Here is a 12,702-nt window from a genome sequence, read left to right as displayed (position 1 = left end):
CCTGTCACTCCTCTCTTCTCCAAACCTCATACCACCCTCGTCTGCTCTGAAATTTACAAGTGAGTCTCACACAAAATATTCTTCTGAGACTGGTTCTCTGGCTCAAGATTATATTTCAAGAATCATCCAAATTGTGTATATTTGTAGTATGTTTTTTCTCATTGCTACATAAGACTTCACTGGGTGAATATACCACAATTCATCTGCTGGGGGACATGTAGGGTATTGCCTGAGTCTGGCTATTATGAACTGTACTGCTATGGGCATTCTTTTCTGTTTTTTCCAATTTTTTTCTTTGAGAAAAGATTGACATACATCGTTGTACAAGCTTAAGGTATACAGCATGATGATTTGGTTTAGACACATTGTGAATGATTACAATAGATTTAGTTAACATCCATTGTCTCACATAGTACAATAAAAAGAAAGAGGGACAAAAATCTCCTTTTGATGAGAATTCTGATCTACAGTCTTCACAGCTCTCTTATGTATCACACGGCAGGACAGGTGTACTGTATCGGGCTTATAGTGCTCATTTATATACATTTGTGTTGAGTATGTGCCTGGAAATAGAACAGCTGGGTCTTTTTGTGTAAGTTCACGTATTTCCCAAAGTGATTGTACAAATTTATACCCACAAGCTTCACATGAGAATTCCAGTTGCTTCACATCCTCCTCAACATTTAATCCGTTGTAGTGAGGACATGGGGACAGTTTATTGTGCTCACAGTGGCTTCCTCTGTGCCTAATGAGATTGCCTAATGAGGCTGAGCACATTTTAAAATGTTCATTGGCCATTTGAATATCATTTTATCACAGGTTCACCCATGAGTCTTCTGTTGATTTAGATATCTCTTGCAGGGGAAAGCTACACCCACAGCCAGCCTCTTTGATCATCTCTGATACCAGGGTTCTCACTGGTCTCTGTCTCTATGTCCTTTCTCCCTCTCAACAGCCAGAGGGACTGCTGGGTCAAAGGGTATGTGACTGTACGAGCTGGGGAGGAGTAGTGCCAGGCTTTTCCCAAAACGGCAGCACCAGTTTACACCCTCACCAAGAATGTCTCTGAGATCACTTGGATGCTGGCCTCATGGTGTGGTCAGACTTATTACTGTTTGCTAGTGTTGGGCTGTTTGCCAGCTAGGGTTGGGATCTTGCATTCCCTGAACACTCATGTTGCACATGGCTTTGGTCACAGGAATTTCCTTTTCTTTGAAAAGCTCATTCTTAATTTTCATCCATTCCTCTGCAGTGTTTTTTGTGCTTTTTCTTTTAATGATGGAAACTATAAATGGAACAATTTATTCCATCTTCATGATTATAGGCATTATAGGGCAGGGTGAGTAAACAAGGGAAATAAAGCTAACTCTTTTCTCCTCATCCCCTCATTCAACCAGATGCAGCATTTTGGCATTTTTATTATATACAGGTTGACTTAATTCATTGACTTAAGTTAAAAACTGGCAGCAGCAAATCTTTGTAATTTAGGATCTTCCTCCGTAGTCTCTCCAAGGATTTGAATTCTTGAACTACACCATGAGCTCTGAAATGGTGTTCACCACAGCATTCACGAATCTTTCACAGCTTAATATGAGATCTGATAACCTTTGTAAGGTTGTTGTTGTTGTTCAGTTGCCAAGTCTCGTCCAACTCTTGGCAAACCCATGGACTGCAGCACACTGGGCTTCCCTGTCCTTCACTATCTCCTGGAGTTTGCCCTTGAGTGGTGATGCTATCTAACTATCTCATCCTCTGACCACCTCTTTTCCTCTTGCCTTCAATCTTTCCTAGCATCAAGGTCTTTTCCAATGAGTCACTGTCTCCACATTTTCTCTATCTACCATGAACTGATGGGACCCTGAAGTGATTTGCCATGAAGTCATAGTAACAAGATGGCAAAGTAACAGGACGTGTGCTCATCTTCTCCTGTGTGTCAATTACAAATTGGCACCTGCCACTATCCCACGTTGAAGGTAGGGAATGGTGGCAGTAAGGAGATACCCCTTGTCCAAGATAAGGAGCAGCGGCTGTGCTTTGCTGGAGCAGCCGTGAAGCATACCCCATGCCCAAGGTAAGAGAAACCCAAGTAAGATGGTAGGTGTTGCAAGAGAGCATCAGAGGGCAGACACACTGAAACCATACTCACAGAAAACTAGTCAATCTAATCACACTAGGACCATAGCCTTGTCTAACTCAATGTAATCAAGCCATGCCTCCGGGGCAACCCAAGATGGGCGGGTCATGGTGGAGAGGTCTGACAGAATGTGGTCCACTGGAGAAAGGAATGGCAAGCCACTTCAGTATTCTTGCCTTGAGAACCCCATGAACAGTAGGAAAAGGCAAAATGATAGGATACTGAAAGAGGAACTCCCCAGGTCATTAGGTGCCCAATATGCTACTGGAGATCAGTGGAGAAATAACTCCAGAAAGAATGAAGGGATGGAGCCAAAGCAAAAACAATACCCAGCTGTGGATGTGACTGGTGATAGACGCAAGATCCGATGCGGTAAAGAGCAATATTGCATAGGAACCTGGAATGTCAGGTCCATGAATCAAGGCAAATTGGAAGTGGTCAAACAAGAGATGGCAAGGGTGAACGTCGACATTCTAGGAATCAGCAAAATAAAATGGACTGGAATGGGTGAATTTAACTCAGATGACCATTATATCTACTACTGCGGGCAAGAATCCCTCAGAAGAAATGGAGTAGCCATCATGGTCAACAAAAGAGTTCAAAATGCAGTACTTGGATGCAATCTCAAAAACGACAGAATGATCTCTGTTCATCTCCAAGGCAAACCATTCAATATCACAGTTATCCAAGTCTATGCCCCAACCAGTAACGCTGAAGAGGCTGAAGTTGAACGGTTCTATGAAGACCTACAAGACCTTTTAGAACTCACACCCAAAAAGATGTCCTTTTCATTATAGGGGACTGGAATGCAAAAGAAGAAAGTCAAGAAACACCTGGAGTAACAGGCAAATTTGGCCTTGGAACGCAGAATGAAGCAGGGCAAAGACTAATAGAGTTTTGCCGAGAAAATGCATGGTCATAGCAAACACCCTCTTCCAACAACACAAGAGAAGACTCTACACATGGATATCACCAGATGGTCAACACCGAAATCAGATTGATTATATTCTTTGCAGCCAAAGATGGAGAAGCTCTATACAGTCAACAAAAACAAGACCAGAAGCTGTCTGTGGCTCAGATCATGAACTCCTTATTACCAAATTCAGACTCAAATTGAAGAAAGTGGGAAAACCACTAGACCATTCAGGTATGACCTAAATCAGATCCCTTATGATTATACAGAGGAAGTGAGAAATGGATTTAAGGGCCTAGATCTGATAGATAGAGTGCTTGATGAACTATGGCATGAGGCATGTAACATTGTACAGGAGACAGGGATCAAGACCATTCCCAAGGAAAAGAAATGCAAAAAAGCAAAATGGCTGTCTGGGGAGGCCTTACAAATAGCTGTGAAAACAAGAGAGGCAAAAAGCAAAGGAGAAAAGGAAAGATATAAGCATCTGAATCCAGAGTTCCAAAGAATAGCAAGAGAGATAAGAAAGCCTTCTTCAGCAATCAATGCAAAGAAATAGAGGAAAACAACAGAATGGGAAAGACTAGAGATCTCTTCAAGAAAATTAGAGATAACAAGGGAACATTTCATGCAAAGATGGGCTCGATAAAGGACAGAAATGGTATGGACCTAACAGAAGCAGAAGATATTAAGAAGAGGTGGCAAGAATACACAGAATAACTGTACAAAAAGGATCTTCACGACCCAGATAACCATGATAATGTGATCACTAGTCTAGAGCCAGACATCTTGGAATGTGAAGTCAAGTGGGCCTTAGAAAGCATCACTATGAACAAACCTAGTGGAGGTGATGGAATTCCAGTTAAGCTATTTCAAATCCTGAAAGATGATGCTGTGAAAGTGCTGCACTCAATATGCCAGCAAATTTGGAAAACTCAGCAGTGGCCACAGGACTGGAAAAGGTCAGTTTTCATTCCAATCCCAAAGAAAGGCAATGCCAAAGAATGCTCAAACTACTGCACAATTGCACTCATCTCACATGCTAGTAAAGTAATGCTCAAAATTCTCCAAGCCAGGCTTCAGCAATATGTGAACCATGACCTCCCTGATGTTCAAGCTGGTTTTCGAAAAGGCAGAGGAACCAGAGATCAAATTGCCAACATCTGCTGGATCATGGAAAAAGCAAGAGAGTTCCAGAAAAACATCTATTTCTGCTTTATTGACTATGCCAAAGCCTTTGACTGTGTGCATCACAATAAACTGTGGAAAATTCTGAAAGAGATGGGAATACAGACCACCTGACCTGCCTCTTGAGAAATCTGTATGCAGGTCAGGAAGCAACAGTTAGAACTGGACATGGAACAACAGACTGGTTCCAATCAGGAAAAGGAGTATGTCAATGCTGTATATTGTCACCCTGCTTATTTAACTTCTATGCAGAGTACATCATGAGAAACGCTGGACTGGAAGAAACACAAGCTGGAATCCAGATTGCCGGGAGAAATATCAATCACCTCAGATATGCAGATGACACCACCCTTATGGCAGAAAGTGAAGAGCTAAAAAGAAGCCTCTTGATGAAAGTGAAAGAGGAGAGTGAAAAAGTTGGCTTAAAGCTCAACATTCAGAAAATGAAGATCATGGCATCCAGTCCCATCACTTCATGGCAAATAGATGGGGAAACAGTAGAAACAGTGTCAGACTTTATTTTTGGGGGTCCAAAATCACTGCAGATGGTGATTGCAGCCATGAAATTAAAAGACGCTTACTCCTTGAAAGAAAAGTTATGACCAACCTAGATAGTATATTGAAAAGCAGAGACATTACTTTGCCTAATAAGGTCCGTCTAGTCAAGGTTATGGTTTTTCCTGTGGTCATGTATGGATGTGAGAGTTGGACTGTGAAGAAGGCTGAGCGCCGAAGAATTGATGCTTTTGAGCTGTGGTTTTGGAGAAGACTCTTGAGAGTCCCTTGGACTGCAAGGATATCCAACCAGTCCATTCTAAAGGAGATCAGCCCTGGGATTTCTTTTGGAAGGAATGATGCTAAAGCTGAAGCTCCGGTACTTTGGCCACCTTATGCAAAGAGTTGACTCGTTGGAAAAGACTCTGATGCTGGGAGGGATTGGGGGCAGGAGGAGAAGGGGACGACAGAGGATGAGATGGCTGGATGGCATCATGGACTCGATGGACATGAGTCTGAGTGAACTCTGGGAGATGGTGATGGACAAGGAGGCCTGGCATGCTGTGATTCATGGGGTCGCAAAGAGTCAGACACAACTGAGTGACTGAACTGAACTGAATTGAACTGAAGAGCATTTGCTAGCTACTGAACAACAACAACAATCATTTGCCATCTGTGTCTGCGGAGATTGAACCCTATGCTGCTGCAGCTGCTGACCTTCAACATCCACTGAGGGGCGTTCAGGGTGGAGAGGGAGGCACTCTGTGCTCTAGGGAAACTGATGGAGTAGATCTTTAGATCGTTGGATATTTTCGGGAACTGATTTCATGATCCCAATCCTTGCATCTCTTCATATTTAGAAAATCACTCAACCCCTTCATGGTGACATCAGCTCCTCATGACTAGCAGAAAACCTTTTGTAAAGTAAGCATTAGATTACATTGAACTCCCCCTTCACCAAAATCTCATATATTGATCTTCTCCCCCAGGCCTCTTTGAAGCAGTCTCTCAAAGCTATCTGAAATGCTGTCCCCCAGACTGTAGTCCTCATTTTGCTCCAAGTAAAACTTAACTTACAACTCTCACATTGTGCAGCCTTTTAGTGAACATGTGAAAACACCCAGAATGCAACTAGTTACTGAACAACCATTGACAGGAGGTTGGAACCCACCAAAATAAGATACCCCACATCCCAGGACCAAAGAGAAGTCGCAGTGAGACAGTAGAAGGGGCACAATCATGTCAAAATCAAATCCCATACTCACCAAGTAGGCAACCCATAAGCTGGAGAACAACAATACCAAAAAAGTTCTTGCACTATTGCAAAAGTTCTAGGCCCCCATCAGACTTTTCAATCTGGGGATCCCACAAAGAGAGTGGGAATCCCCAGGAAATCTGACTTTGAAGGACAGTGGGATTTGATTGCAGAGCTTCCACAGGACTGGGGGAAACAGAGACTCTTGAATGCACAAAACCTTGTGCATTCCAGGGGAAGGAGCAGTGACCCCACAGAGACTGAGTCAGGCCTACCTGTGAGTGTTAGAGGATCGCCTACGGAGACATGGGTCAGCAGTGCCTGCTGCAGGGATGGGGCACTGGCGACAGCAGTCCTGGGAGGCACATGTTGGCATAAGTCCTTCTAAAGGTCACCTTCAGGCCGACCATAGAGCCTGTGACTCCAGGACTGGGTGGCCTCAAGCCAAAAACTAACAGGGAGGAAGCACAGCCCCACCCATCAGCAGAAAATTGAATTAAAGATTTACTGAGCATGGGCCCTGCCCATCAGAGCAAGACCCAGTTTTCCCCACAGCTAATCCCTCCTTTCGGGAAGCTTGCACAAGCCTCTTATCTTCATCAACCAGAGGGTAGAGAGAAGAAGCAAGAACTACAGTTCCACAGCCTCCAGAAAGAAAACCCACAATCACAGAGAGCTAACCAAAATGAACACATGGATCACAGCCTTGAGTAACTCGGTGAAGCTATGAGCCATACCATGCAGAGCCACCCAAGACAGATGGTTTGTGGTGGAGTGTTCTGACCAAACGTGGTCCACTGGAGAAGAAGTGAAGTGAAGTGAAATTGCTCAGTTGTGTCCGACTCTTTGCAACCTCATAGACTGTAGCCTACCAGGCTCCTCTGTCCATGGGATTTTCCAGGCAATAGAACTGGAGTGGATTGCCATTTCCTTCTCCAGCGGATCTTCCCGATCCAGGGATCCAACCCAGGTCTCCCGCATTGTAGACAGATGCTTTTACCATCTGAGCCACCAGGGAAGTCCACTAGAGAAGGGAATGGCAAACCACTTTGGTATTCTTGCCTTGAGAACCCCATGAACAGTATGAAAAGGCAAAACGATTTGACACCGGAAGATGAGCCCCCACCCCACTCCAGGTCAACAGGTTTCCAATATGCTACTGGGGAAGAGTGGAGAAATAGCTCCAGAAAAAATAAAAGAGGCTGGGCCAAAGCGGACTTGATGCTCAGTTGTGGATACGTCTGGTGGTGACAGTAAAGTCCGATGCTGTAAAGAATAATATTGCACAGGAACCTGGAATGTTAGGTCAAGGTAAATTGGACATGGTCAAGCAGAAGATGGCAAGAGTAAACTCTGGCATTTTAGGAATCAGTGAGCTAAAATGGACGAGAATGGGCGAATTTAATTCAGATTGCAACCACAATCCCAAATAATCCCATTATTCATAACACTGAGTTCCTGCTGAGATGCCAAAACCAGGAATCTCAAAGCAAAAAGTGATGGCTCATCATCTTTTACAACTGAGAAAAAAATATTGAGGAGGAAAGGAAACTCCTCCCTCTTAAATTCATCAAATCAATGCTATCTTCAGTTTTAATTGACATGATCCAGAGTACTCAATTTCCTGATTTGAGAAGTCCACATTCAAGGTCAAGAAGAGCTTTCAGGCTTCTCTTTGCCATGGCCCATGAACTCTCCAGTCCTTCAACAGGAATCTCCTCCTTTATGCTTTCTGAACACACTGCTGGTAGTGCTTAAAGAGGTCAGCGCACAGGTCTCCGGAGCCATCCCCCTTGAGGAACTTCTCGGCAAAGCTGCAACTGAAGCACTGTACTTGGTCTTCACATCAGTGCAGGCCTCCCCTATACTGTTCATGGCATCAGCTGTTTCTTGTGTTTTTTACCTAAATTTGAAGTTTTTAATACACTCATGATACTAACCTTTGTTGGTTACACATGTTGTGAATCTCTTCTCCCAATTTTTAGCTTGTGTTTTAAGGTGTCACTGAATGAACAAACATTTTACATTTTAATATATTCCTATTTATCAGCCTTTTATTAAATAGTCATTGCTTGGTCTGATTCAGAAAACTTTTCTTGCCTATATTTACCATTAAGAATTTAAAGTTTGTTTTTCATATGTAAGTCCTTTCTGAATGCTTATGTAGTATGAGTATGAGTTAGGTTCAAATTGTATCTTTAACATATGAGAACCATTCTGGGCAGTCCCTTTTGTCGAACACCTCTCTCTTCCCCAGTGATGTAATGTGCCACCTCTGTCATGCAACAGATTTCTACACATATGTGGCCTGTGTCAGGTCTCTTATTCACTTTTATTGGTCTATTTATCTATATCTGCTGGTGCCACACAATCTTAACTATTTACTTAGTTCTTATATCTGGGAGGGCAAGCCTGCTTGCTCTTCTATCTCAAAAGTGTCCAGGCTATAATTCCCTCCTACTCTTCCATATACATTTTGAAATCATCTCAACAATTTTCAAAAATTCTCTCTTGGATGTTGGAATTCATAAAATGTTGAATCACAGTTCATTTTGAGGAAACACATATGTGAATAAAAATGAAAGGAAAAATTAATTAATTCGCAAGTCATGATATCTGGGCTTCCCAGGTGGCTCAGTGGTAAAGAATCTGCCTGCCAACACAGGAGACCTGGGTTTGACCCCTGGGTTGGGAAGATCCCCTAGAGGAGGTAATGGCAATCCACTACAGTATTCTTGGCTAGAAAATCCTGTGGACAGAGGGGCCTTGGGGTCCACAGTCCATGGTGTCACAAAGAGTCAGACACAACTTAGGGGACACACGTCACAATATCCAGCAAAAGAACAACAAAGAAACCACAGGAAGAAAATAATAATGCTAAAGGTAGAAATGAATGAGAGGTTTGGAAAAAAACAGCTCTAATGAATAAATTAAATTTTTAGTTTTCTAAAAAAAAGGATGAAAGAAAACATACTACTAGCTAATGTAATCAAGAATAAAAGGGACAAATCACAGATACACAATGTAAGGAAGAAAGGACAGTGGAGATATAATTGAAATAGAAGAAATTTTAAAAATCAAAAGGAGTTCCCTAGTGTCCTAGCGCTTAGGATTCAATGCTGTCACTGCTGTGACCCAAGTTCAATCCCTGGTCAGGGAATTGAGATTTCACAAGCTGTGTCGAGTGCCAAAAAATAAATAAAGAAAATCAATAAAAATCAAAAGAAACTACTTTGCAAACTTTAATGCAAAAACATTTGCATGTTTAGATACAATTGACTGTTTCCTAAGGAAATACAATTTACCAAACAAGCCAATTAATGATAGAAAACTTAAGCAGATGAATTTCCATAGAAGAAACAGAGAACATTACCAATGAATTTCCCCGCCAAACGCCACCACACACACACACACAGATCAGCTCCAGAAAGGTTCATAGAAGTTAGCCTAATCTGTAAAGATAGAGACCTCTGATGCACCATAAATTGTTTGCAATGCTTTTAAAATGAAGAAAAACTTCCAATTTCTTTCTTCTATAGCAAGTATTACATTGATATTTAAACTCAATTTTGTACAAAGAGCATGAAAAAGAGAACTATAGACTGAATTACTTTATTAAAGCAACTATTTGAATAAAATGGGTTTCCCAGGTGCTGCTGCTGCTGCTGCTAAGTCACTTCAGTCGTGTCTGACTCTTTGTGACCCCATAGACGGCAGCCCACCAGGCTCCCCCATCCCTGGGATTCTCCAGGCAAGAACACTGGAGTGGGTTGCCATTTCCTTCTCCAATGCATGAAAGTGAAAAGTGAAAGTAAAATCGCTCAGTCGTGTCCGACTCTTCGAGACCCCATGGACTGTAGCCCACCAGGCTCCTCCGTCCATGGGATTTTCCAGGCAAGAGTACTGAAGTGGGGTGCCATCACCTTCTCCGTCCCAGGTGGCTCAGTGGTAAAGAATCTGCCTGCCAATTCAAGAGACACAGGAGACAAGGGTTCAATCCCTGGGTTGGGAATATCCCCTGGAGGAAGAAATGGCAAACCACTCCAGTATTCTTGCCTGGGAAATAGAAATATTATACTCGAAAACATTAGGAAACAATCTAACATCACGTCACCATATACCATGAACAGGTAGGATTAGGGAAACCATTAATATATTATATCAGATTAACAGATTTAGGAAGATAATCATATGGTTATTTCCATAGATGCTGAAAAAGCTCCTGATCAAAACTCCCCACACAGTGAAATTTATGAGTGATTTCTTAATATGATAAAATATATACACTTTGTTCCTAAAGCCGGAATCTAACTTAACACAGAAACACTAAGGGTATTTCCGTAAGATCAGCAATAAACCAAAGAGGCCCTCAACATTGTACTGGCGGCATTAGGAGAAAAGTAAGAGAAATCAGGAAGAGGCCTAAGAATGGGGGAGAAAGGGAGTCAATCCATCCCTTGCAGGTGGTATGATTATGTATCTGGAAAGCCCCCAAAGTATTTTTCATTTGTCTTTATTGTTATCATTGCTGGTGTTGCTCATTTCTTACTATAAATCCAGGTTTTTTCCTGATATCATATATCTTCTGCCTGAAAAACTTCTTTTAATGTTTCTTATGAAGTGAGCTGGCTCAGTCGTGTCAGACTCTTTTTGACCCCATGGACTGTAGCCCACCATCCATGGGATTCTCCAGGCAAGGATACTGGAGTGGGTTGCCATTTCCTTCTCCAGGGGAACTTCCCAACCCAGGGATCGAACCCAGGTCTCCCACATTGCATGCAGGTGCTTTACCCTCTGAGCCACCGGGGAATTGGGAATTCATTCTCTTGGCTTTTGTTTGTCCAAAAGCATCTGTATTTTTGCCTAAATTTTTGAAAGATATTTTCACTGGTATAGCTTTTTCTGTTCAGCATATTTTTCCTTTCAGCTCTTTAAAAATGCAATTCTTGTCTTTGTTCCTCTGAATGTAATGTATCCTTTTCTCTGACTGCCTTCAACATTTTCACTTTACCTTTGGTTTCCAGCAATTTTAATTTAATGCATCTAGATTAAAAAAAGAAAATCCTGTTGAGAGTCTCTGTGTTCTTGGATCTATGATTTCATCTCTTTCATTATTTTTGGAACATTTTCAGCCTACCTCTTTGAATACTTTTGCTCTGTTATCTCTTCTTCTGGGATTTCAGCTACATGGGTATTAGACTGTTCAATATGGTATTGCAACTCTTTAGAGCTCTGTTGTTTGTTTTTACTCCTTTTTCTCTTTGTGTTTCAGTCTAGGTAATTTTTATTGACCTATCATCAATATCTGTAATCATTTCTTTGGATATCTCAAGTCTACTGATAAGCCCAGAGCTCTTCATCTCTCTCTTTTTTAAAAAAAAAAATAATTTCAGCATTTCCATTGGACTCTTTCTTATTATTTCCAATTTTCTGTTAATTTTGACACTGTCAGACAGGCCGGACGGCTCAGTGAGGTGAATAGCACCAGGGACCTGAGTCATGTTTCCTGTTAGCTGGAAAAAACAGCATTCTTTGACCAAATTAGGAAGACTTCCCGTACACACCAACCAGAAAGAGACAGGACATGCGCTCATCCTGCCTAGCCAATCATGTAACACCAGCTACTCCTGTAACTGAGACAAAGAACTGCCTGTATATAAGCCGCCATACTCTTTTGTTCGGGGCTCTCGACTGATTCCGCTGCGTCGAATGAGGCTTGAGCCCTAGCACACTAGAAATAAACTTCCCTTCTTGCTTTTGCATTACTGTGGTGGACTTGTTCACTCTCATGGTTGGATCAGAGATACGGGCTCAGAGCATAACAGACACTAGGTCCTCAGTACAGTAATCTGCCTATCTTTGAGATATGTGCTTCCCTGCATTCTTCTATGTTTCTTATTACCTACTACCTCCCTTCTGGGTCTCATGGGTTGGCTCCACAGATCCTTCCAGGCAGGCAACCCTCTCCATCCTGCCACTCTCCCAGGCTCCAGTGGTAGCTCCTCCCCTTGCCCTTTCAAGCCTATAAGGGGCAAGACCTCCCTGATCTGGCTACAAAGGAGACACTCAAATATTTACTGGATCAATTAATTAAAGTATCTGGAACATAAGGTGTTGAAAGAAAGCAGGATGATAAGCATGGAATTAGGAATTCAATTATAACTCATTGGTAAAAGACCTTGACTTCCTCTGAGCTCCCAGAAAGCAGGCTGAACTGCCACCTAGAAATAACCAAATGGATCTAAGTCCAAAGTCAAGTGCCAGGAGGTGGGTACTGTGCAGAAGACTTTATCAGCTTCTGGGTGCTGAGCCCCCATGCCTGTGGGCAAGGTCCTGTCTGTTCTGCCATCCAGGTGGCCTCCTAACTTTAGCAAAAGAAAAAGAAAACCCTCTTTGACAGTTCACCCTAAGAGCCTGGGATTTCTGTCTTTGCTGCTGGCTTTATACTGGGTACTAAAGGAAGATAATGATCCCTACCCTGATTCTCATTCTATAGGTGATCCTGAGGAAGCGCCCACCCTTTCTGGACCTGTTTCTACATCTATAGAACAGATGAGGTTAGAGCTATTAGGTAAATAACTGAGATTAAGGGCCTACAGGACTATGAGTTGTTCTTTGTATTAATACTTTTAAAAGAGCCAACATTTTTGAGTGTCTGCTAAGAAACAGGCGATCGAGCCTGGCATGCTGCGATTCATGGGGTCGCGAAGAGTCGGA

At 42.4% G+C, this 12,702-nt stretch overlaps 1 pseudogene; it reads right to left on the bottom strand.

The window, feature by feature from the left end:
• Positions 1-7,635: 7,635 nt before the first annotated feature.
• On the bottom strand, positions 7,636-8,042 carry LOC121816649 (TP53-regulated inhibitor of apoptosis 1-like; annotated as a pseudogene).
• Between the last annotated feature and the right edge of the window lie 4,660 nt (positions 8,043-12,702).

Source organism: Ovis aries, chromosome 15 (assembly GCF_016772045.2).
Source record: "Ovis aries strain OAR_USU_Benz2616 breed Rambouillet chromosome 15, ARS-UI_Ramb_v3.0, whole genome shotgun sequence".
Classification (NCBI taxonomy): domain Eukaryota; kingdom Metazoa; phylum Chordata; class Mammalia; order Artiodactyla; family Bovidae; genus Ovis; species Ovis aries.
Note: the sequence above shows the minus strand (reverse complement) of the source record. Positions and strands in the feature narration are given on the sequence as shown.